Here is a 24,404-nt window from a genome sequence, read left to right as displayed (position 1 = left end):
CAGAATAAGGGGTGCTTCGAATTCATAAGGTCCAACAGAAAGAGACATAGGACTAGAAATCGGGTTTCTAACCGGGGTGCCAGAAAAACCTACTGAAACATTTGTTTCGCCAGACAAAGGTGCGCCAGGGAGTTTAGAGTGCATAATAGAACTCTTCGTAGCACCAGTATCCAACAGAAAAGGCTCTGACACACCTGATGTAATCACCTCAACATAAGGTCCACTCTGATCTACTGGAACTGAAACAACTCCCTCTCTTTGTCCATGGCTGTCCTAGCAATAATCACCTTCCATATTCTCACCTTCGACATAGTAGTCATCAGCATAGTACTGAGTCGTGCTACCAGACGCGCTATTTTGCTGATCAAAACTATTAATTGAATTTTGAGGCGGGAAGGGACGTGCATTCTGGGGGAAATTTCGACGTCCTCTACCTCTAGGTGCTTGTGAAACACCCCGACCTCTTGCGCTAGAAACACCATTCATACGCTGTAACAACACAGGGCAGCTACTCTTAAAATGACTCTCTTCTTTGCAATATGCACATTGATTAGGGCCTACGGGAAAACGTTGTTGAGAAAACTCGAACCTTTGCGAGTTCCTCTGAAACTGCTGGGGTTGCTGATAATCACGCTGACTATTACGAGGCGGATACGCCTGTTGTAAAAGAACCTTCGTCTTTAATTCTTTCGTTTTCTTGTCTGCTCTATCCTTCTCATCCTTATCCCTATTTTCATAATACTGTGCAGTAGCCAGTATCTGTGCTGAAGAGGAAACGGCCCACGAACTCTCATAATCTTTCAATTTCTTACACAACTCTGGATGTAAATTGTACACAAATTTGTCAGCGAACAACCGTTTGCCACCTTCGGTGCTCATTTCTTGACCACTATGGTCGATAAACGTCTCTTCAAACCTAGTGAAGAAATCAGATACTGTTTCATCTTTCTTCTGCTTACACGCAGACAATTTATCCCAATTCACACGCATCGCAGGCATTAAAGTCTTCATGTAAGTAACGATCTTACCAGGGAGTTCTGCTACTAAAGGCTCAGGTTTAGCACCACCAACTTGTCTGTCGTTTGCAGCGTTAATATTAGCCCATGTGTCGCCTAACTCTTGCGCATGATCCGTGTGACGAATCAAATCCCATAAAGGCTGTGGAACCACATTTCCAAACAACATGTCTATGAAAGCTAAATTCATAATACATGAGTCTGCAGTCTGTGATAATTCCTTATAGTACCCTGCAGGGTTTTTACGGGGGTCAGGTAAGGTCTGCTTAAGGGCCAAAACTTCAGCTCGCTTCCATGGAACATGTACCCAAACACGCTGAAAGTGTGCCGGTAAGGCATCAATATTACGACCTGCATCAGCCTGAACTGCTTCCTTCCATACCGGAGGAACCTCTCTCATTGGATATTGTCGCACCTTTCTCCTAACAGAGGGGTCAGGCTCAAACAACGACTGAGAAGGGTCCTCTCTTCTAAACGACAACAATGTCGCAACCGCTTTCTCAACATCGGAACCCAATATAGTTCCCTTCGCAAACTCGGACTGTACATGGGGCAACTCAGACGGAGTCTGTCCCAAATCACCATCTTCCCATTCCTCACGAAGGAAAGTACACATCTTATCAAAAACATATCTTTGCTTCGGTGCTTCCCATTGATGGAAGACGTGCATGACAGAATCTACGTCATATTTTAGAGGGCGCGTAACCCATTTATGCGCCATATGACCCAATACCTCCCGCTCTCTAGAATCAGGCAGTTGACTACGCAACTGTTTGCGCTCTGAAACAGGGGTCATACTTAATGACCCAAAGAAAGGAGACAGAAGACTAGTAACACTATCCGTCATTCTCTGTCGAACAGAAGGAGAAGTCGACAGAACAGGAGATAAAGCAGATTGAGAAAAGGTTAATGTAGGAGCAGGAACAGAAGAACCAGCGAGAACAGGCGAGAAAGTCGGAGCAGGTATCAAAGTTGGCGGCCCTTGAGGAGGCTGTGCCATAGCAGTAAGAGCCAACTGAAGAGCAGCTGGTGGCTGTGGAAGTGCTGGCTGTGGAAGAATTTGAGGCACAACAACTGGAGGTTGCACAACTAAATGTTGCGGAGGTGCTGTAGCACTCTGCGCATAGGGAGGTGGCGAACTCAATAAATGAGACATTAAAGGATCCTTTTCAAGTTCTTTTGTTACCTCTTGCTGGAGAGGCGACAGAACTGGGTAGCATTTATCAATTGCCATTTTACGTTGCCTTTGCAACTGCTCACTTGCTTGTTTTTCTTCGTTATCTTTATACTGCATAGAAGCTTGCATTATTGAGACACCCTTTTCCCTTTTATTTTTCTTTGCTAATTTAATTTCTTTCTGTTTGGCTTCCTTTCGCCATAGGCGGAAAGAGTCAAACATCGCCAGCCGGGCTTTCTTCTTGAAAAGTCTAACTTCTAGATTATCTAAAATCTCGGTGTCGTAGCTACCATATTGGGGCCACTTTAAAACACCATCCTTCCTAGTGTAGCGGATCCATACTTCATTATACGTCATAGGGCCCACGCCGTGTTTCACATAGAGTTCATAGGTTGGAGTTCCAATCGGAGGAACTGGACACGAGTCCTCCAATCGGGAATCCCTATTTCGACCACAACAAAACAAATTTCCAAGTCTGCTAAGACCAGGCATCTTCGCTCACTAGTCTAGCTTCAAACTTCAAAGAATTATCGAATACGATAGTCTCGTGAATACACGAGTCCCTCGGCTTTGGTACTTGCAAGTTCCAAATCAAAGATCCCAAGGGGATACCCAAAGACTAATAACCAAACTAAGGACTGGGAGATGCTCCACTCATACTTAACTGAGGTATCGATGACGTCACCAGAAGACTCGTCTATCGTCTCGCTATACAAATCATCAACGGGTCCAAGACAGGGCGATAGTCAGGGCAGCAGTCCTTCATTGCCGTCGGAAAGCGGGGAACCTCGCAGCAAAGACTTTCGGACCACGAACGACATGCAGGGGTTGATGAAGTGGTTGGCCTTCCTCCAGAATTTTCACACGAAGCTCCTCACGAACCTCTGGCTTGGACCGGTACCGCTGAAATCGCCCCACGTTGGGCGCCAAATGAAGTACCGGGTTATTTAGAACCCAGCGGTGCCAGGGGACACACCCGAAGACTCCGGATTCTCCTGTCTCAGACTACAGAAACGCAGAGACTTCTTGGTGACATCAAAGATCAGATTTATTGGCTGCAGCCAGTAACAGGTATCCTAGAAGTACAACACGGTGTATGTTCTCAGGAGACTGCTCAATCTTACAAAGCCAGCCATCCCTTTTTATACAAAATATTATGCTTTAGGCAAACATTCCTTATTTTACAGTTTTTTTTTTTTGAAAGTATATTTTTATTGCAGAATTACGAACAAAACATCGAGAAAAGCAACCATTAGCACCCCCTCCATACAAGGTACCACATGTTTCCTGGAATGTACACAGCCCATCAGCCCACATCCCGGAGGTCGGGCGGCGCAAGTTCAATGTCCAACAAGGTTCCTAGTATGTTACGTAGGGATGACTGGTCACAAATATAATCCTGTTTCCGCATTTTATGTCCCCACAACAACAACTTCCCCCCCCCTAGACATCCCCCGGAGGGGTCGTGCTTACCGTACAAGTCACACTGAAGCTAACTGAGTTTACAGAGCATAGTCCCGCCGATGTATCAGCGTGACGACTCACCCGGTTCATACTCTGGGTGCCTGCATCCCAGCTCTAACGGGGTAATCCACGAACTCCTCTACTCCCTCCCCCCTCTAGTTGCTGCTGATGTGGGTGGCGGTGATGTGTGTTGGACAGATGGGCGCGTCAGCAACAATGATTAAATGTTCGTGTTTCTAGTCTCCTGGAACTCAGTTTCCGAAGATCCCTCCTCTGTATCGTCCGTCAAATAATCACACAAGGCCTGCACAATCGTCTCCCAGGCCCTAGCTGCCTCTATGCCCCTCTCATTCCCCAATCTGGTGGCCTGCCGCATCCTCAGTACACTCTCGCATCTCGACCACTTCAACAGCTCATTCGTCCATCTCCCCATCACAGGTCCTTCCTTGGTTTTCCAGCGCCACGTGATCTCCCTCTGTGCTAACATAAGCCCCAAATCAATGAACTTGCTCGTGATTTTCGTTTTCGCTGTGTGGGGAAACCATAGTAAGAGGCACGCCGCCATGTCAAATTCCACCTCCCTATCCGTGACTGCGGTCAGAAGGGCGCCCACCTCGGGCCAATACGTATCCAGCTTCGGGCAACCCCACATCATGTGGTCCAGTTCAACCTCCGGTGCCGAGCACCTCGGGCATGCCGCGTCCTGCTCTTGGAAGTGCCGGCGGAGCCTCCCCGGGGTCAGATATGCTCTATGTAAAAGGAAGAAATGTATTTGTTGGAACCTAGCATTCCTGCTACCCTTCCACGTCCGTTTCAGGATGTGGCCCCATTCTGCATCCGGAATAGGCTTGCCTATACTGTCCTCCCATCTGGCTTTCAACGCCGCGAGCGGTTCCAGCCCGTCGTGCAACATCCGCGATTGAAGACATGTCACCGCCTTGATCGTACCCGCGGCCATCATCACATACTGACAGGCCATGGTCGTGTCCGGCTCCGCCAATCCCACCTTCCAGTGTTTCTGCATTGCAGCAGATATCGCCGCATGCAGGAGATAATCCCCATCTGGGAGGCCAAATTGCTCCCGAAGCACCGCAAACGGGGCCAACACTCCTTCCATAAACAGATCACCCACAACATGCAATCCCAACTCCTCCCATTCCGCCAGCGGAGACCAATCTCCCCCATGTGGCAGCGCCGTCAGCATCCCTATAGGGATCTCCGGGGCATATGGTCTCACTGCCCGCGCCCGCCTCAGGCTCCTGTTCCAGCATAGCCGGAGGGTTTTTTCCTCTAGGGTGAGCTCCCTCAACGCCAACCTCTGCTGCATAACAATATAGGAAAGGACGTGTCTCTGGATACCCATCCCTCGGAGCCGATCAGGACCTCTAAACTCCCTGGCCACGTTCTGTGTCAGAATCTGAAGCTGGGCTGCCAGGTAGTAGAGTTCAAAATCCGGCACCGCCATCCCCCCCTCAAGTTTGGGTCGAATCATGGTGTGCAACGCCACCCTACGCCTGCCATGCCCCCAGATGAACTCAATAACCATCAACCACAGGTCCTGAAAGATCCGCTGCGGGATCCAAATAGGCAGAGTTCTGAAATAATACAGCAGTCGAGGGAGTGCCACCATTTTCAACAACGCCACTCGCCCTTGCACCGACAAAGGGAGAGATGCCCAAAAGGACATGCAGCCACGTAACCCCCTGATACACCGCCCGATATTTCCCTCCAGGAGGCTCGCCGCATCATGGTAGATCCGGACTCCCAGGTACCTAAAGCACCTGTCCGCCCAGAGCACATCTACCGTAAGAGGAGGGTGCTGGGCATCCGCTCGCAGCGGGAAGACACAGGTCTTATCCCAATTCACCCTAAGTCCCGACAATTCGCCGAAGGAGGAGAGCAGCCCCACGTCCCCGCTTAAGGCCTCCTCCGTATCCTCCAAATAGAGCAACAGGTCGTCGGCATACAATGAGATGTAGTGAATACTCTCTCCGCAGCGGACTCCCATAAAGGAGTCCCCTGCCCTGGCCAGTGCCGCCAGCGGTTCCATCGCGAGAGCGAACAGAAGGGGAGAGAGCGAGCAACCCTGCCTAGTCCCTCTGCGTACCGGAGAAGCGGATGATATGAGTGACCCCACTCGCACTCTAGCTGTGGCCAATGAATATAGGACCTTCGTCCAGCGCGCAAACCCCTCACCTAGTCCGAACCTCTCCAGTACCCCATCTAGGTAACACCATTCAAGGCTGTCAAAAGCCTTTTCAATATCCACCGACAAAACAGCCGATGCACCGTCCGAACCCAAGGCACCCTGCAGTATACCGATCAGCCTGCGTGTGTTAATGGCCGTGTTCCTAGTAGGGATGAACCCTGCTTGGTCATCGTGCACCAACCTGGTCATATGAGGGAGCAGTCTGGTGGCCAAAATGCGGCTCAAGATCTTGTAGTCCACCGTTAGCATAGAGAGGGGTCTGTACGACGTCAACTCCAGCGCATCCCTACCTGGCTTCAGAAGCGGGACCACCAGCGCCTCCCTCATGGAAACGGGAAGGCTCCCCAGCGTCATCGCCTCCGAGTACACTGCCAGCAATCTGGGTGCCAGTACATCCACATATTTCGCATAAAACTCGATAGGCAGGCCATCCACCCCCGGCGTCTTATTCCTGGCCATCCGCTTAATAGCCCCTCGGATCTCCATTAGTGAGATCGGGCCGCCCAAATCCTTTGCTGGCTCCTCGCCTAGTACCGGGAGTTGCACCGCGCGTAAGTAATCACTTATGGTCGAAGGCCCCGCCTCCAGCTGAGTATCATAAAGGTCCGTATAGTACGACTGAAAACGCTCCAAAATGGCCGTTTGAGAATGGACCACCTCCCCTGTGTCGGTTCTAATGCACATAATCGGGCCACTCTTCGGTACCCGGTCAGCAAGCCTCGCCAGCAGGGTGCCCACCTTATCCCTCTCCGCATGGACTTTCAAGAGGTACAGTTTATAATCATAACATCTCAGTCTCTCCGTCTCTCTCGCCACCACTTCCTTCGCTTCCACCAGTCGTCCCTGCAAATCCGGGCATTCAGGCCTACTCCGCTCAATCTCTCTCAGCACACCTTCCGCTTTCTCTAAATCCGCCAGGACAGTCGTCCGGACATTCGAGAAGTTACCCATGCATACCCCCCGCACCACCACCTTCATCGCGTCCCACTCCATCGATCTAGTGGCAGTCGATCCCTCATTCTCTTCAAAATAAAGCGTTATACCCTGGCTAACCCTGTCCCCAAACACCAAGTCCTCTAGAGTGTCTGGCCGCAGCCTCCAGGTCGGGATCGCAGATCTCGCTCTCTGCCATCTGACCGCCATCCACAAGGGATTATGGTCTGAGATGGTCCTAGCAAGGTATTCAGTGTGTGTTACCATGGCAGCTATGGGGGCGCTACACAGTATGGAATCTATTCTGACATGTAGAGCGTGCAGTGTCGAGTGGAAGGAGTAATCCCTATCGGTCGGGTGTTGTGTCCTCCACACATCCAGCAGACCCCACCTTTCCTGCCAGTCTCTCCTACATTCCGACAGCTTACGCACCGGGGAGTCAGCTAACGGTGGATGGGATCTATCCCACACTATATCTGTGATGGAATTAAAGTCTCCCCCTAGGATAATGGGGCCCGCCAAAAAGTGGGCCAATGAGCCCGAGAGAACATCAAAATAACGGGCCTGGTCTACATTGGGGGCATAAACACTACATAAGACCACCTCAGAACCATGCAGCCTCCCCCCCACCACCACAAATCTGCCTCCAGGGTCCACCACCTGCTCCGTAACTTGGAAAGGAACCCCCGCCCTGACCCATATGAGCACCCCCCTCGCAAACGCCGAATAAGAGGTTCCAAACACTTGGCCACGCCACCTTTTCTGCAATGCATCACACTCTAGTTTGGTCAAGTGAGTTTCCTGCAACATGGCAATTTGAACCCCCCTTCTCACCAGATAGGCATGCACTTTGTACCTCTTCGACATTGTTCTAAGACCCCGAACATTCCATGTGAGACACTTTACATCAGGTAATGACCCCATCGCTGCCGTCTCTCCTCCACCCCACCAGTGTCAACCAACCCACCACATCATAGCAGCCATACCCTCCCCCCCAAACACCCCAACAAACTTCCCCAACCCCACTCCCCAGGACAGGACCTAACAGCACTGCTCTAGCCCCCATCCAAACGCATAACATCACACACATTCTACTAACCTGTGGTAGTCCCCACAGGGAGCCTTAAGGGCAATAGGGGGGTACTCTAGCACCAACCCGCGACGGGCCAACCCTCACCCCAAGCCCATGATCCCATGAGAAAATCACAACAGAGTACCTGCTAAATGCCGACCAACAGGATAAACGTACAGCAGTGAAGAACCATCATCATACCCCCGTATTATTCATTAAACAGGCCATCCGCCGTTTGAGGCGTGACCGTCGGTCCTGCAGAGCTGTCAGCTTCCGAAAGTTCTCCACCTGATTTGCGCCCTCCACCTTCCGATTCCGAGTCCTCCTCCAACTCTCCTTGCTGCGAGCCCGTGATAGTTGCCGTGGCAGCCAGTGCTTCCCTCCGTTCTGCCGCCAACAGGTCCTCTCTCATCGCCTGCTTGATCCTGTCGCGCTTACGGATCCGTTGAGACTTTCGGATCTGGACCGGTCTCTTCTTCTCCTTCCCACCTTTGTGCTGCCGGTCAGTCCCCGCCCTGTACGATTCTAGCCACAACCAGGCCTCGTCAGGGGACTGGAAAAAGTGGGTTGTTCCGTCCAGGATCACTCTCAGCCGGGCTGGGAAGAGTAATGAGTATTGAATACCCTCTTCCCTGAGCTCTTTCTTGACCGCAAGGAACGTTGCCCTGTTCCTCTGAACTTCCTGGGTATAGTCCGGGAAGATTGTGACTTGGCTATTATCCACCTGGAAGGGTCCCGCCGATCTTGCCCTCTGTATCAACAAGTCACGGTCCTTGAAATGCAAGAGCCTGGCCACCATCGGTCTGGGGGGACGACCCTGCAGGGGCGGACGAGACGGAACCCTATGCGCCTGTGACGGGGTGGCGGGCCATGGGGATGTGGACACTGATGTTTCCGTGGACTGGTGGTCCGCTGTGCCGCTGACCCCCCTTTCTATCATCCCTGCACAGACTGAGGCAACCGAACAAGGGGACTGGTTCACGACGAACAGTGGGTGGAACTACCCTCCGGTAAATGAACAGGGTCCCTTTAACCCAGGACAGCAGGACGACGAGGCCCCGCCCCCTGAGAGCGACGGAGAGCCAAAAGCCGGAAGAACGAGAGAGACGACGGACGGCGTTTCCCTGGAGGCGGAAGGAGTATTGGAGTGGAGACGGAGAGCGGTACAGTCGAGTGTCGGAGGAGAAGGTTACGAGGAGAGCCCAGCAGAGTACGTCAAGCCAGGAGGCCACCGATTTGGCGCTTCGCCCTGCCACGGTCCCACGGGAGGAGCGTGGCTGGACAAGGTACGGGGTACTGTTGCGGGCTGGGTGGGACGGAGCGGCCAGTCGAACACCCGAGACCCAGTGTGAAATTGTATAGTCTGTGAGCCCTTCCCCACACGAGCACTACGGACGTTTGTAAATAATTGAGCACTTGGTTTCCCTCACTCCCCGGGCCCCTGTAAATCCGTCACGGACGTCCCAGTGACTGTTTCCTTTTCTTTCCTTTCCATTTTTGGATATCTCCGGACGGAGATTCAAGCCTGTGCCCCGGCGAGCTACAAGCCCCCCCCTCAAGACAGAAGAGAGCGGATCGGCTGTTTCACGTACCTGCTTCATTCTGGCTAGCTCAGGATTCACAAGAGGCGTCAGGACGGAACCCTCTGAATTTGCAAGACTGAGAGTGACTACCAAACGAAGGAAAGCTTATCTTAAAATAAAACCTTCACTTAGAGCGCTATTTCCTGACTCTGTCTCTCTTGATCCTGTTCCCCCTGTCTCTTACTCGCCATTCACTGCACCCCCTGATCCTGCCCCCTCACAGCGCCCTTTCTATTGAAAAGAACGGAGATAAGCCTTCAGGAGCAACGGTGGATCTGAACCAGTTCTCCAAATACGTCACTGCATCGTCCCCTTCACTTTTTTCCGGCAGGCCCACCACCCGCACGTTGTTCCTCCGGTTGCGACTTTCGGAATCCTCCGCTCTTCTCTCCAGCGTCGCCAGTCGGGTCAAGACGTCCGACAGTTTATGCTCCGCAGTGACCACCGCCGGTTTGAGCTCCTGGAGGAGCAGTTCGTTGTCCTTTACTCTATCCGAGAGTTTGGCGTGATCCGCCCTCAGTAGGCCCAATCCCGTGGCCACCTGCGCAATATCGTGATGCAGCGCCTCCTTGGTCGCTGTAATCGCTTCCAATATGTTGTCGAGGCGTGCGTTCAGTCTGCGTTCCTGCGCCGTAGCATCCGGGCATTCCTGGAGCGTGCTAACCATGTTCGGCTTTTCCGCGTGGTCCTGAGTCATCCCCGCCGCCGCCGCACCACCGACCTCAGCCATCTTGGATACCACTCTGATCGTCGCGACAGCACGCAGATGCCGCCTGCGCAGTCCCAGTACCAACTCCCCGGGAATGGGCCCCCTTATATTTCAGCACTGTGAGTGCCCCGGGTATGAACTGTCTCCTGTGGGCCAGAGACCGCCCGGTGTATGGATGGTCCCTCAAGCAATCAAAATTGGCCGGCTTCCACTTGCTCCTCTCGGGGGCCAACCTCCCCTTGGCAGTCAATAGTCCTCGCCGCAGTCCAACCCCTCGACCAAGCTCCCTTCGTTCCGGTGCCCGCAGCATGACCCCTGCTACTCAGCGCTCTGTAGCACGCGCGGGCGTCAAGCCTGAGGGGGGAAGGGGCTCACCGTCCCTCCACCTCCGTGATGCTTCCAGCCCAGGTCTTCACTACTGGTCCCGCAGGAGCCCCTGCTGTTCAGCACGATGTTCGCCATCGTCTCGCGCGCCTGGCCACTCCAATTATGATTGGCAGCGCAATCGCAATTCAGCTCCACATCAGCACCAGAACCTCTCTTTAAACCCTCCAGGGGCCGGCATCCAGCCGCCCGCCACCACTGCCAGCTCTTCCTAGCTGCCGGGTATCTCACAGGGCCCCCTCGTCGATCAGACGACCAGCCGCCAGTTCGGGGACCTGGGGGGGCATCGGGGGGTCTGTCCCTCAGTGCATTTGTTCCCCTTCTCCAAGGGCCCCCGTTCCTGCCTTCTCGGACCGCCGATCAGCGCTGGTCCCGCCGCCTCCGTCTCTCCGCACAGGGCGGCCCACCTCCTGAAGCAGCCGAGGACAGCGGCTGGGGGAGGGGCCTCCCGGCCGCCCACCACCGAGTAGCCGTGCTCACTCCTCTCCGCGGGTCACCCCAGCCGCCACTGCAGCAACGGGCCACTGTCTCTCCGCCTCTCCCGGACAGCAGCGCACCCTTCACCTCTGCCGGGAAGCGCCGTGGGCCATCGTACCTCCTCCTCCAGCCGGAGGCGCCGCCATCTTGGGGTCTCGGTCGCGATCCCCGACAGGGACCGTCCTGGCTCTCTACCCCGCTCTGGAGCAACCGTCGTCGTCGCAAGGTATGCCTCGGTAAGACCCGCTCTTATGGCAAGGGTCCCGGGCTCTCCGCCGGCGTTTCGACGAGGATCAGCAGGATAATTTCGGGACCCGAGACGGAGCTCTGGGATCACGCCGCCATCCGAGTCGGCGCCCAAGCCACGCCCCCCTCCTTATTTTACAGTTGACCATTCACATATTTCTACGACAAAGAAAAAGCAGAGTCATGATGACAAGCCCATATTTCAGTTTGTCCAGCCCACAATCAATTACCCGGCAAGGCCCACACTTTTCATCAGATATCGGACGGACCCCTAATAAAATCGGGCACCTCCTCATCGTAAAGCAGGTCATAAAGAAAGAAACAGAGACAGGTGTGTGTAAGATTAGGCATAGTTGTGTGCAATGAAGGGTTTATGGTATGCTGTGCCTTGATCCTAATCTCGATCGGCCACTGGGGAAGGAACTGACCGAACAGGTTTGGCTTTGTGCAATGGAGTCAGCTTGCCCAGGTCACACAGAAGTCAGCTAAAGGTGTACGTGTCCCAAAAGACTCATTCAGCCTTAGTCATTGGCCTATGTGAGGGCAACCACAAAATGGCTGCCGCATACGAAATGGAACCCGAGGGTTCAGAACGAAATCTCTGGTTTCATATTGATGTCGTCACTCGAATGAGACGAAAATACTCGTATATAGTATACTCGTCATTCTCGGTCTGCTGATACCAAAATCGTCATGATACGATGATGTTTATGACACAGGTCCGGAATTTCAGTACCACACTCGGCGGTACCTGTGGAGGAGGACGGCGCCCCCCACCGTCCGCCACAGCGCCGCCGACTTCTGCATATCGAGCTATTACGCTCCCAATCCAGACGACATTTCCACGCTGGAAACGGCAGTACAGATTCCTCCATTGTTCATGGTATCTGCTTATCCGTTGAATTGCCTGATGTGATACGCAATTGCGCTAAAAGGCAGTGTAATATTTAAAGACAACAATGACTATATTTTTGTCCTGATGATGATGCCCCTCATTTAACTCAGGCATTGAAACGTCGTCGACCAAAAAAAACCCTTATGCAATATGACATTTAAAATATTGTGAAATGCAATGGTGTGGTTATAACAATCTCTGTCTGTAACACTGACTACAAGTACACAGACATATTTTTGCTTTGCTCCTTTTACCATTCTGTTCGTTATTTTGTCTGAATGTTGTGGGTCACGGCTGTGCCCACTTGTTATTAATGTGTTCATTCAGTTTTTATTAAGAAAATTGTTAAATAAATTTCTTGTCCGGCTGGACAAAAAACATAACACTTATCAGGTGTGTGATTATTAGCTCAGTATACCATTGTGTCCACGAGTAGGGACCACTGTTTTTTGTAACATGATACTGCCCAAAGTCCCTATGGCATACCTTTTGGGTTCCCTTGTCTTTCTTAAACATCCAATTGACTCACTGCCAGATATACTTGCGTCTCCGTGACCCTTGAATGTAAAATATTGTGACCCCCCCTCCTCTCTTCTCATATTTTCCGGAACATTATTGATATGTTGTTGTGATATGTGGGAAAGTTTAATCTCTGTACTGTACACTTATTGAAATGCCTTGTGTTAATAAAAAGAAATATTTAAAAAAAGAAAGTCACTCGGGACTGAGCGTCTGGAAAGTATTGAGGTTTAACCATGTAATGCAACTGCGCCTGTGTATGGAACACCTGTACCTTATTAGAATCACCATAAAACCTCTCAGGAGGGGCCAAAGGAACCACTGCAGGAATAGTAACTGACACCATGTGGGCCAGTCAAGGAACAGATACAAGAGGGTAGGTGCTTCAGAGGTAGATTTATTCAAATAAAGGGCAATGTCACAAAGGATAGTTCCAACAAACGAGGGAGTTGCCACTTCCGTCAGTGGGTCTTCGTGGAGAGGCATTCCGGCTGTGAGTCTTCACACCACTCGATACCACCGTGAAGCAGCAGGGGGAGGGAATGCAACAAGAGAAAAGAAAACTACAGTCAGTTCCTTAGTCCGTCCGGACAAAAAAGAGAAATGGGAAGGGAGGTGAGGGGGATAGAGAGTGCACCACCATCCGTCACCCATGTACGATAGCGTGACGAGGCACAACAGCAGGAATGGTTTCTAAGCGCTAGCGGTGCATTTGCATGCCTCCCTTCACCCTTCTAGCTGGCTTCCCGCCCTGGGGGGTCCTAAGAATACACCGCTCTATTGCGAGCACGTACCTGCTGTAGCCACGTGGCTGGCTTCCTCGAGGTGCCGAATCAGGTCCGGCGCCCCCTTGACTGGTGAGAGATCCGCCTCTCTCTCTCTGCACTCTTGCCTGGTCCCCTCGGCTGAGATCCGGCATCCGGTACCCAGATGGGAAGACTGGTCAGCTGATCCGGGTTCTTGCTTGTCCAGTCGGTTTGCGTGCTGAGTTTCTCCTCTGGCCTCGTTATGGCTCTGGAGGTGTGTCTGCCCCCTCCAATAGGATTTCAAGTTCTGGGTTTGTGGGTAGGGTTAGAGTCCCGAATGTCCAGGTCCTTAAAGGCCCACAGCACCTTCAAAGCCGAAGAGGACTGAAAAGAAAGAAAGGAGGGGCGAGAGGTAACGTAGGAACATGTCGGGGTCCTCCTCCCTCGGCAGGTCAACAGCTGGGACATTGTGACACATTCCCACCTCAGAGTGTTCCCGGTCGGGGAACAGAGGAACATGGGACAGAAAGTCAGCTTTACCATTCCCCAGCTCCCTCAGGTGGCAAATATTCAAACGTGAAGGATTGCAAGGAGAGAAACCACCGGAGGATCCGAGGGTTCTGCCCCTTATTATGACTCACCCAGAGCAAGGGGACATGGTCCATGAACAGGATGAATTGGGAGCCCTCCAGGTAATATCTAAGCTTGTCCACGGCCCACTTGATTGCCAAACATTCCTTCCCTATGATGGAATACCTTTGTCCTCGGGGAAAAAGCTTACGGCTGATAAAAAGCACCGGGTGGTCCATACCCTCTGGGGAGGTGTGGGAGAGGACAGCCCCAATCCCCTGATTAGAGGCGTCGGTTTGGAGGAGGAAGGGCTTTGTGAAGTGAGGGGACCTGAATATGGGGACAGTGGTGATGGCTTCATTTTGTTTTTGGAATGCTCATAGGGCTGTGAGGTATTTGGCCTTCACCTGCTGTTTGAGAAGGTTGGTTAAGGGACCGGCTATATCTGAGAAGCGGGGAATGAATCTTCTGTAATAGCCTAAAAGACCAAGAAAGCCCCGGACTTCTCTTTTGGTAGAAGGGAAGGCGGTGTTGACTATTGCCCTGATCTTTTCTCTCTGAAGCTCAATGACCCCATTTCCCAGTAGATACCCCAGATACTTGACCGGCTGATAACCCACATGGGACTTCTTTGCGTTCACATGCAGACCTGCCTGTTGAATGGCCTGTAGAACCGCCTGACAGTGTCGTAAATGCATTTCCCAGTTAGGACTGTAAATGATGATGTCGTCAAGATATGCAGCTGAGTATCCCTGATGTTCTGAGAGGACTTTTTTCATGAGCCATTGGAAGGTGGCAGGTCCAAAGTGGTTATGTATTCTGCAACCCGAGTTGTTCAATGAGTTCGTCCACCCTCGGTAACAGATGTGCGTTGAATTTAGATATAGCATTGACGGATCTGATATCTATACAAAAACATACGGACCCATCAGGTTTTGGCACGAGGACTATGGGGGACGACCACTCACTTTGGGAGGGTTGTATCACCCCCATTTCTAACATGTTTGCTATCTCGCTATTGATGGCCTCCCATCTGGCAGCAGGTATGCGATAAGGTCTTTGTTTGATGGATTTACCCGGTGGGGTAGCTACGGAATGTTCTATCAGGTTTGTTTTTCCGGGATAATTCAAAAAGAGAGAAGAGTAAGGCAGAAGGGCATACTGTCGGGTCCTTTTGTGGGAGTCTGACAGGGCCTCATTTACATCCAAGTGTTCCATAGTGCTCTCTTGCTCCTTCTGAGAGTGTGCTATGTGTACGTTTAGGGGCACTGGGCCGAGCCACTTTCTTAAGAAGATTTATACGGTACATTTGGATTGATTTGGGTGACAACTGTACCAGAAAGATGGTGAGTCCTATTTTCTTAATGACACGAAAGGGTCCCTTCCATTCTGAGCGGACATTTGATAATCTCGAGGGCAGGAGTTTCAAAACCCAATCGTTTACTTTCAAATGTCTCCATCTCTTCCCCTTATCATAAAAGAGCTGTTGTTTGGTTTGGGCTTTCTCGAGGTTGGCATCCGCGAAATCGCATAGCTTGAGTATGTGGGTGCGTAATGCAGAGGTGTAATCAAGGAAAGAACGGGTTTCTTCCTGTTTCTCCTGTTCCCAAGCTTCCCTGGTGATCTCCACCAGATCACGCGGACGCCTCCCAAAAAGAAGCTCGAAGGGTGAACATCCCAGACTGCTCTGTGGTTGACTACGGATTACAAAGAGGGCTAAAGGGAGGAGCATATTTCAGTCTCTACCTTCTGAGGCTAGCATCTTTTTTAGGGTGAACTTTAAGGTGGCATTATATCTCTCGCAAATACCATCGGTTTTGTGGGTGGTACACCGAGGTCTTTATGTGTGAGATATCGAGAGAGTTGTAGACTTGAGACATTAACCTCGAGATGAAGGAGGTCCCCTGGTCGGTAAGTATCACCCCACACGTGAGAACAATTCAACAAGGAGATCACTAATGTTGGTGGTTGTGGGTGCTCTCCAGGGGAAAGCTTCTGGGTAGCGGGTGGCGTAGTCTACAATGACTAGCACGTACAGGGTGCCTTTTTTTGTACGAGGGAGGGGGCCTATCAGGTCCATTCTGACGCGCTTGAAGGGATTCCCTATGATAGGGAGTGGTTGCAGGGGAACAGCTGTAGGTCGGTAGGGGTTTTTGCGCTGACAGACCTTGCAATCTTGACAATATTTGGAGACTTGTGAGTACACCCCAGGCCAATAAAAGTTCTGTAAAATCATCTGTGTAATCTTTTGTGTTCCCCGGTGTCCGCCCAGCAGGTGTGTATGTGCAAAACACAACAACTTGTCTTGAAAGGTCTGTGGAACCAGTAATTGGGGGGATACCATATCATTTTCTGTTCTATATGTCAGGTATTACGATGCCGGTAAACGCTGGCTGCCGGCGAGTAGCGGTAAGACTACAGTTCCCGACATGCAAAGCGGGAGTCACATAACGCGTGACTTTTACGCTCGTCGGACACGGATATAGTGGCAGTATGGAGAAGAGGAAGCCGCCGATTATCCTGGTGGATTTGCTGCAGGCTGCAGTCCCGTTCTAGAAGGAGTATGGTGGGGTAAGAGTGCCTTGTGCACGTTCCAGATTCTTACTTCTCAGCACGCATTGTTTCTGTCTTCCTTGGTCGGCTTCCCCAGCGTTTTTGAGCTTGGTTCCTCCGTTGGCGGAGATTGCCGTGTTTGGCGTCTCATGGGGAGGAGCATTGAGCTTTTGGAAGTGGCTTTACTGGAAAGACACTCCTCTGTTGAAAGAGACTTGTTTTCCATGGTCTCGTGCAGAGGAGTGTTAAGTAGCCCACTTCACTTTCTCCCATCCTCGCTGAGCGTATACTCCGTGTTGGCTAGATTACTCTCCCTGTGGTCTCTTGCGGGGAGTATTTGGGGTTGACTTTTATGAGCTACAACCGTTGCTCAGGAGTACGTTTTTTCTTTGTTAAAACCTTTTGCTTTGGAGTGGAGTACAAACCTGAGTGGCTCCACAACAATAACCCTACCTCAGTGACCTGAGTATACTATTGGTTGCTTCAACTGAAGATTGGGATATTCAGTGTTGGTTTTGTGTCAGAATACTAAGCCAGTCATTAACTGATGTGAATATTTCTATGGAACTATGGTCGCTCTACTAAGACCCTGTACATTGAAAGGATTACCGTAACACCATCTTCAAGTTTCACATTTGGTTGTACGCCTTGTTTCTTTTCCTAGGAGAGAGAGATTGGCGGAGGGGGGAATCAGGTCATCCCTGTTTTTGCATACCCAGCCATTCTGCTTGAACCATAGGGTAGGTTGAGGGAAATAAGCTAACACACGGGGAACCGGGTGCTTAAAACTGGTAGGCTTTATCAGGTATTCATTTCTAAAATTGTTTATCTTCTCTCTGGTAGTTCGGGCAGGAAGATTGCAAACCACCCTCTTCTCTCTTCTGGTATTTGATGCATCCTTCGTTTACTTTGCAGGTATATCTATACTTATAAATACATATATGGTGATAGGGGTATTTCAGGTGTCTGTGTGTTGTTTCTAAGAGCAAGTTAGTTACGGTGTCCTTGTTGTGTCATCCACAGATCTCCCTCCTTGCTGTTCCGACTGTTTCCTTCCCCAGCTTGAGTGTCTTACTAGTCCGCATGTATTTGATATTCCGGACTTGGGACGGTCGAGAGGTAGAACCTTTTGAGCATCAGTACAGTCCCGAGGAGACCGAAGGTGGAACCTGACACTATATAGGAGACCATTCCTGATGTGGAATAGAGGATAGACCTGGGTTTGTGCTGTAGGAGCTTGTTTGGCTTGTGTTCAGGCATGTTATAGGGTGGGGTCGTGTTCCTGACAATACTGGAAACTCCGGTCAGAGAGCCAAGAAGCTTGAGTGAGGAGAGTGACCTATTCTGGGGGAGATGGGTTGGGGTCCTGCACATTCTTTCTAAGCAGTTGTACAAAAAGTGTGCTATCTAGCCCCAGTATTAAGTCCTCTGGGAGGTATGGTAACACCCCGAGTCTAGCCTGAAGGGTCTTCCCACCTGAAACGAGGATAGGGAGGGGTATTACTGGGTAGGTATGAATGTCCCCATGAATACACCATATGGGTACGTATTCAGTGGTACTAAGAACAGAAGAGGACACCAGGGATTCTCGGACAACAGACTGATGGCACCCCGAGTCAAGTAGAGCATTTACTGGCTTTCCGTTCACTTGCACACTCACATAAAAACAGGCCCCCATTTCTTCTGTATACAGGACCGTGCAGGGGATACAGCTAATGTCCATGGGTTCCTCTGTCTGTTTTTTTTAGGTGCCAGAACCAGGCGATATGGCCCCACTCCCCACAGTCAAAACACTGCAGTCCCTTGGATGGTGGGATCTCTGGGTGGAAGCGAGGACGAGGTGGTTCTTGTATAGGTCTTGGGGTCCTTCTCTTGATTCTTTGAGAAGGAGTGGCCAGATCTTGTTTGTTTGTGTCCATGGGTAGTGAATGGGGCAATCCCCAGGCGAAAGTGGTGGCCATATCTACCGCTTGTGTGGCCATTAGATTTGGATGTTGTTTCAGCCAACGTTGTGTGGGGTATGGGAGGGACTCCAAGAACTGCCCCAGGTAGATCAGTTCCATGATCTCCTCCTTGGACTGTTCCTGGGGTTTAAGCCATTTGTCAGCGGCAGCTTTGAGCTTAAAGTATAGTGTCTTAGGGTTGTCTCCAGGCATTCCCCTCTTCTTCCGGAAGTGTACCCGATAAGTCTCGGGATCCACACCTAGGTGATAACGAATTATGTTTTTCACTTCAGCATATGGAGTGTTCCCCGTAATATTCAGTGGCGTAACGAAACTTGAGGGTGCCCCCCTGCAAAGTGCATGGAAGGGGCCCCCACGCTTCGGGCCTAGTCAGGAACTCTCAGGGCGACCTGTGCACAGTGTGAGAGGGGGCATCCAGGATCCCAGGTCCCCTGCACCGAGGGGGCTGTGGGTGTTATTGATACCCCACTGTTTTGAAGTGCTCTACGCCTTTACTGGTGGTGCATTTGGCGAGTGACTTGTCACGAGGGGAAAGGGTCTTGAACCGCAACACAACACATTCTCTCTGTTGCAAGCCAAATATCCAGACAAAACAGGTCAATTGTTCATCAACCCCTCCACACATCTCCTATAACCGTTCTTCACAATTGTTAGAACCAGGGCCGGACTGGCTACCGGGCAGTTGTGTGTGCTGCCGTGCTGGGGGCTAATTTAGTTGATGGGGACCTGCGTGTGCAAAACGAAATTCGTTTTGCTTTTTTTATTTCAAATAGCACGCAGGTCCCCATCAATGAAATAAGCCCCCACCACAGTGAAATTAGCCCCTAGCTCGGCAGCGCACACAACTGCCCGGTAGCCAGTCCGGCCCTGGTTAGAACTGTAGGGCTACTCTGCTGATGGCACAGACAGTTATACAGCGCTGTAGTGCGGAGGCTTTAGGCTCTGGTGTTCAAGCACGGTGAATGTCCGCCCTGCATCTGTAATAAACATGTGATGACCAGAATCCTGTGTTCTGCCTCAAGTGCTACACTGCCCAATGGGTCTAGGTTCCAGACATCCCCCGTGAAAGAACTTTTTAAATAAATGTGCACCTGTACATATTAGCATCGCAATCCTCCCCTGTAGAAGGGCTCTATCAGTTTTGCTTTCATTCCGTTTCCTCTGGTGGCATCTACCTAGCCGATAATGCCAGTGCTTGCCTTTTCGGATTTCGTGGTCCATTCACTGAAGACCTTATTTTATGCCCACCAACACACCAAGATGTAAGAAGAAGGTCCCTTATAAAGCCCGTGAGAAAAATATTCAAACCCATGTTAGTAGGATAACTGAGCTGGTTGAACGCCCACTGCAAATATCGCTGTGAAATTTGCAGGAAATAGGGTCTCCTAAAGGGCTCTTTCTTCCCTCACAAGAGGCTGATGAAGCAATGACTTACAAATATTACACACGAGAGAATTAAACTATTGCAGGCTATGTAAACACTTAAATATTACATTGATGTGAAGACGCCCACTTCAAAGTAACACAACAGGTCACAAGGTAGAAACCTGAACACAAGCTCCCCACACTGGTAAACCATGCTTTGTGTGTGTTCCTCCACTGAGCTGTCTGGGGCTGATTGTTAATGTGTAAACATAGGACATGCAGTCTCCTGATATTAAAAACGATGTTGGTTTTCATAATACCTAAAACAAGAAATATGGTAAAAACGCACGATGTGTAAACAGTACAGAGCCAGTAGCAGAACGAAACTTGAGGCCTTCCCCTGAAAAGTGCATGGAGGGCCCCACTTCCGCACTTACTCGGAAGTTCACAGGCCATGGTACTGCACTGCGGAGGCCTTTGTTACGCTACTGGAATAGTGATATAATTGTGTGGAATAAAAAAACGTGGAATAATATCGGTGTAGGTTAAAACATCAAGTGACAGTTGCAATGTGAAACCAGATCTAAAAACATGTGTAGGTTAATGAGTTCCCTCCTCACATCTTTGCTGCTGCCAGAGAAAAACGACATATATTATCTAGCTATCAAAGACACTTTAATAGCATTACAATGTCACATGTGTGCCCGTAAAAGTTCAAGCTCAGGCAGCTGGATAAATGAACATAATGATCATAGCTGCGTGGAGGGCAAGCACTTTTTTGTGGAAGCACACAACTTCTGCTCAATCAAATAATGTACTCCTGACTCCCAAGATGTGGGAATAGTCTACGCCCCTTTCTAGTGATACTCACAATTGCCTGGCGACAGCTGTGCTGTCAAACCAGACCATAGAAACGACTCAACACTGACCTGGCAGATCAGCCCTTCTGGCATTGCCAGATTGCCATATAGGCCAATCTTGTGTTGCAGATAAGTGACAAATCAAAGGAGATGGGATATCCGTAGTGCACTCACAATGTCCAAATTGCTGCTTCCCACGCTTCACTAAAATGACCCCCAAGGAGAATGCCAACTGTGATTAAGTGACAAATCAAAGCAGGAGGGATAGCCAAGAGACACAGCTAAATGCCTTCATTACTCGCATCACTATATGGGGGAGAGTATACTCCTGCTCAAGGGCTTCAAAATAAAGATCATTGCACTTGGGGGTCAAACAGGCAATGCTACTACATTTCTCAAAAAGTCCAACTCCCTGGCAACAAACTATGCACTAACGTAGAAAGTTCAACATCAAGGCAATACATGCTAAGGACTCACCTTCTCCCTACAAGTCATTGAACGATGGAAGTGAATATTTCCAGTAGTTCCTGCTTCACAAAATCACTCCGCTCCATAAAATGAATACTGGGTAGCACTGACCATAGACGTAGTTCGTCTGAGCTACTACAATGGTACCAGGCCACAGGGTGCAGAAAGGCAGGCCTCTCTGCTGCCATTATGGCTTAATATTACCACCCAAATGGTGGGCGGGCCCATGTCCCTTGCTTGCATTAGGGTCCATTACACCATTGAGGCAGGGCTGGGCAATCATAATGTAGGCAGACTGCTTCTGATGAAATCTGGCAATGTATCATTGTTACATTATGTTGTCCTTGCCATTGTCAGTGGAGGAACATGCGAAAAGGAGGCTTACGGTCTTATTGATAGCAAAAAGAGCCGAAAATGCAGCTTTATTATCACTGTAAACAAAGTCTTGTAACTCTAGCAAGTGTCACTCTTCGATATTTTTACCAAATTTGCACTCCTATCACTCTCAGCTGCATCCGAAGTGTTGCCAAGTGTTCATGACCAAGCCCACCACACATTAATATTTAACAGAGTTAGTGTACGAAATAAAGGCACAAAATAAACAAAAAGCAAATCTCCGCGTTGCACAAGGTCAATTACTTTATTTTTTCAGTGCAGTAACAAGGCAACTTCGGTTTTGACTTTCACAGACTGAAACTCTCAATATGACAAGGTATGGACAGGGTTTAACGAGCACCAAATAGGGAACCTTGTGAAAACAGACCAATCACGTGACCCGTTCTGTGTAGCTCCGGATTTCACTTGCTTTTCAAGACGAATGAAGATTTGACGCAAAATGCTTCAAGTGGAGCTTTTATTTCACAAACCCTCGAACCAATCCTGCCATCGACTCACCTGAGAGGCCCGGCATTCAACTCCTTCAGTGGCAGGCGTGAGCGGGAAGCAGAAGAGGGCAGGAGGGCGGAGACATTTGCGCGCCCCGTACAATATTTATTTAAGAGTCTCAGAGGCCCGCCCGGGGCCTGGCGGACATGCGCACCACTGAATTAATTAAGAGGTCGGGCGTGCGCAATGCACACCATTTAATTCGTGAAGTCAGAGGCTTGCTGGCTGAGTGAGGGGGCCCCTTCCTGGAGCACGCACCACCCACAACACAGCCCGGGGGTTGCGCGCAGTTTAATTAAGGAACAGCAGGCCATGCGCACCATTTAATTCTAGAACCAGGAGGCTTGCTAATGCTTGCTCCTGCACTAGTGAGGGGACCTGGGCCCCTGGAGCACGAGGGCCCCCCGCAACGCAGGGGCTGCGGGGGCCTGTGTTACGCCCCTGGTAATATTGGCCACTTGGTAGGCAGCCTGCGCTTCGCCGCTCAGTAAAGGGGACAGGAAGAAGGGCCACTTAGCATCAGGCCACCCACATGCACGTGCAGCCCGCCTAAAGTTGGTCAAGAACACAACGGGATCCTCTCCTGGGAGGTACTTCTGTAAGGCAATGTAGGGGTTGTTTGGTTGTCGCCTGGCACGATTTTGCATCTGTGTAGTCAGCTGGAGCAGGTCGACTGCAACTTTTTGGATACATTCCACCTGTTGACTCATAGAGTCTTTACACAGTTTGCGGTCGGCCTGGGCCGACGTCATCTGCTTCTCTACGGCTCATTATAGCTTCTGCTGTCCAGTGATTAACTGTTGCAATAGGTTTTCCATATTGACTATGGAGCTAGATTGCCCGAATTCTCCACCGTGTGTGGGCCAGTCAAGGAACAGAGATGAGAGAGTAGGTGCTTCAGAGTTAGATTTATTCAAATAAAAGGCAATGTCACAAAGGATAGTTCCAACAAACGAGGGAGTTGCCACTTAAGTCAGTGGGTTTTCGTGGAGAGGCGTTCCGGCTGTGGGTCTTCACCGTGAAAGAGCAGGGGGAGGGAATGCAACAAGCGAAAAGAAAACTACCGTCAGTTCCTTAGTCCGTCCGGACAAAAAGGAGAAATGGGAAGGGAGGTGAGGTGAGGTGGAAAGAGAGTGCACCACCATCCGTCACCCGTGTACAATAGTGCAACGAGGCACAACAGCAGGAATGGTTTCTAAGCACTAGCGGGGCGTTTACGTGCCTCCCTCGGCCCTTCTAGCTGGCTTCCTGCCCTGGGGGTCCTTAGAATACACCACTCTGATGCGAGCATGTACCTGCTGTAGCCACATTGTTCCTGAAATGTAGCTGGCTTCCTCGTAGTGCCGAATCGGCTCTCACAGATCCTCAAGAACAGGAACACCTAGTGGCCCACATTCCAGCAGCTCCGACTCGGATAAATCGAGAACAGGGGATCAGAGTGGCTAGATGGGAGGAAGGGAATTAGGGAAGATATGCCTTGGAGGAAGACCTGTAAGACAAAGGAAAAACAGGCAACAGAGCTTGTGTGGGAGCAAGCTTGAAATACACAAGGCAACATATTAGTCAACATCTAAAATGTAAGTGCCTATAAATCAACATGTGGCTAAACACATTCTATTATCAGAATAGAATAATCATATACTCATAGCATCCTTATTTATTGCCTCCTAATAATGGAATTACATCTGCCATAGCCTTTTGGTAGTTACACGCTCATGCTTCTTTTAGTGCTCAACATATGCAGACTCATACACATGCAAATGAATTTCAAAGTGAATGCTCAGCTCACAGGCAAGATATGAAAGAGACCTGAGTAATAAGCCCGCCAAAAAAAGTTCTTGCTTTACAAATGTCCGTGCAGCACCAACACACCAAAGCGATTTAAATGGAGAGTCCGATATATTCACAGTTCGCGGCCAGTACTGGGTTACTTGTAGCACGCGTATTGAACTTGACCCACGTTCCGAGCAGGGAATAATGTGGGCCAAAAAATTATGTGCACACAATCAGCCTCCCTGTGCATGTCAAAACACCCAACAGTTACTTATACGAATACTCGTCTCCGCGGGGAACATGAAACAACAAGCGGCCCTCTCCACGTCCAGATGCGCAGCCTTAACCTTGCAGTCCACAACACAGCTCAGGAAATACTCAGGGGGGTATTCTCAAGAACGTGTGATAATTACCACAAAATTAGCTTAACGCAACTCTTCACATCACAGTCTATTGCGGGAAAATAACGCTGTGTTAACATTGTATTCACAACACTGCGGTACCATGTGATAGGCTCACGATAACACATCAAATGT

Source organism: Lissotriton helveticus, chromosome 2_1 (genome assembly GCF_964261635.1).
Source record: "Lissotriton helveticus chromosome 2_1, aLisHel1.1, whole genome shotgun sequence".
Lineage (NCBI taxonomy): Eukaryota > Metazoa > Chordata > Amphibia > Caudata > Salamandridae > Lissotriton > Lissotriton helveticus.
Note: the sequence above shows the minus strand (reverse complement) of the source record.